This window comes from Mizuhopecten yessoensis, unplaced genomic scaffold (genome assembly GCF_002113885.1).
Source record: "Mizuhopecten yessoensis strain PY_sf001 unplaced genomic scaffold, ASM211388v2 scaffold3427, whole genome shotgun sequence".
Taxonomy (NCBI): domain Eukaryota; kingdom Metazoa; phylum Mollusca; class Bivalvia; order Pectinida; family Pectinidae; genus Mizuhopecten; species Mizuhopecten yessoensis.
In genome coordinates, this window is record NW_018405039.1 from 122,878 (window position 1) to 125,812 (window position 2,935).

A 2,935-nucleotide genomic window follows, 5' to 3' on the forward strand; every position below is an offset into this window, starting at 1 on the left:
TGTTGTTACCAGTACAGTACAGACTGGTTCAGTGTGTGTAGGTGTTGTTACCAGTACAGTACAGACTGGTTCTGTGTGTGTATGTGTTGTTACCAGTACAGTACAGAATGGTTCTGTGTGTTTATGTTGTTGTTACCAGTACAGTACAGACTGGTTCTGTGTGTGTAGGTGTTGTTACCAGTACAGTACAGACTGGTTCTGTGTGTGTATGTGTTGTTACCAGTACAGTACTGACTGGTTCAGTGTGTTTATGTTGTTGCCCCTATGGGACAGATGTACTCTAGGAGAGCTTATAATACACAGCAGTCTCAATTCTATGACATTACAATCAATGTTGACACCAGTTATAATACTTAAGCATGCTCCATTATAAGTACAGGAGTTGCGTGTAGTGGTCGATTGTGGAGTAGACTCATTTTCTCCAAGTCATACCACTTTCAGAATTAATCACCCAGATATTAGTGTATGTTTTATGGCTGGTTGCACCGTTATAAAGTTAAGTTTTTCATTGTTTTTGGTAACAATTGACTTGTCAAATGATAAACAAATATCATGTTTCCTAGTGTGGGATATTATTGCTGTAGATCAGAGTTCTGATCACTGAAGTCAGTGGCCCTGACTCACGTGGGAGACTGACATAACCACAAGTTGTACTGTAGGGGGGGCTGGGCCCCACCCTGAGGTTACAGGTTGTACTGTAGGGGGGCTGGGCCCCACCCTGAGGCTACAAGTCGTACTGTAGGGGGGCTGGTCCCCACCCTGAGGCTACAAGTCGTACTGTAGGGGGCTGGGCCCCACCCTGAGGCTACAGGTAGTACTGTAGGGGGGCTGGGCCCCACCCCCACCCTGAGGCTACAGGTCGTACTGTAGGGGGGCTGGGGTGGGGGGGCTACAGGTCGTACTGTAGGGGGGCTGGGCCCCACCCCCACCCTGAGGCTACAGGTTGTACTGTAGGGGGGCTGGGCCCCACCCCCACCCTGAGGCTACAGGTTGTACTGTAGGGGGGCCTAGGGCTCGCCCCCACCCTGAGGCTACAGGTTGTACTGAAGGGGGGCTGGGACTGGGGGGCCCACCGTGAGGCTACAGTTTGTACTGTAGTGGGGCTTGTACTGTAGGGGGGCTTTGCCCAACCCTGAGGCTACAGGTCATACTGTAGGGCCCCATCCTGAGGCTAAAGGTCGTTATGTAGGGGACTGGGGCTGGGCCTCATCCTGAGGCTACAGGTTGTCCTGAAGGAGGCCTGGGCCCCACCCTGAGGCTAAAGGTCATACTTAAGGGGGGCCTAGGGCTCGTCCCCACCTTGAGGCTACAGGTCGTACTGTAGGGGGCTGGGGTAAGGTCATGCTGTAGGTGGGCCTTGGGCTCGCCCCCACCCTGAGGCTACAGGTTGTACTGTAGGAGGGCCTAGGGCTCACCCCACCCTGAGGCTACAGGTTGTACTGTAAGAGGGCCTAGGGCTCGCCCCCACCCTGAGGCTACAGGTCGTACTTAAGGAGTCATGGGGCTTGCCACCACCCTGAGGCTACAGGTTGTACTGTAGGAGGGCCAAGGGCTCACCCCACCCTGAGGCTAAAGGTCCTACTGTAGGGGGGCCTAGGGCTTGCCCCCACCCTGAGGCTACAGGTCATACTTTAGGAGGGCCTGGGGCTTGCCCCCACCCTGAGGCTACAGGTCATACTGTAGGGGGAGAGGGAGCTACCCACACGCTAGGGTTACATTCCAATGGTTATGTGACTGGGGCACTGGGTCATGGCTACTAGCTATAGGTTAATCCATAACTAACATCAATGACCTAATAGAATCATTTCACTAAGGGCACGACTGGACTTTCAACCAATGCTAGCAATGTGTAGTTTGTCTCCTAGAAAAGATTATGTTGATTTATCATATGGAGTTGCCCTGATTTGAATATCCTTGGGGAAAATACATATTAAATGATAAAAGGAAAGTAGAGAACAATGAAAAAGAGGGCATGGAAAGTGTGAATGGAATGAAGGGATAAAAGGTGAGGATGGAGAGAAGCTATGATGTGTTCAGATCTTGGGACATGGTTGAAGTTCAGGTGTTTAATTGGCCAAGCTACTGGTCAGATGACTTTGCACTAGGTGACACACACACAGGTAAGACAAGCTGAGATGTCCAAACATGACTTGAAGTGAAAACCAGAGTGTGTGACAGAGAAGCATTAAGACTCGGCGGTAATAGATCTGGGTAGGCTGGGGTGTGGTGGGTCACAGTCACGGTAAGGCTGTCCTGTAGTTCCCTGTACACCCACTCTCAAGTTCCCAAAATAGTGAGAAATCAATACTCAGGTTACAGATACCCATCAATGTCACTGGCTAATTAAAGCTAATCAGGACTGGAAAAGCAAACTTTTCAAAATCAGATACAATCAACTTTTCAAGATCAGATACAATCAACTTTTCAAAATCAGATTAATCAATGCATATAATTATAGAAATAAAACAAACTTAGAATGTCTTGGGTTAATTGAGCACCCCAAGTAATCGTGTCTGTATGGCTGAAAATCTGTTGTCTGTCGGTCTGTCCTTTGTTTCAGTCCCATGTCTCACCTCACTTTCATCTCAAAAACCAGTGTCAAAATAAAACATCAAATTCTAAAACGGTTTATGGTCTCACTTCTTCTGAATTTTATTTTAGATATCTTTTTGTGACTTGTTCACATCATATTTTGATCTCTTGTTTAAAATCTAATGATAAACATTACTTTATTACAAACATTCTAGCCAAAAATACCTGACTCTTCTTAACATTCTCCCATCCCTTCTTTGACTCTTCCTAACATTCCCCTATCCCTTCTTCATCAAAACAACACTTACAATGTTACTTCCCCTATTCATGGAGTTATGCCTCTTTGTTTAAAGATTTAGCAGTTCTCCATTTTAAATACTGCATCAAACTGAATGATACTTGT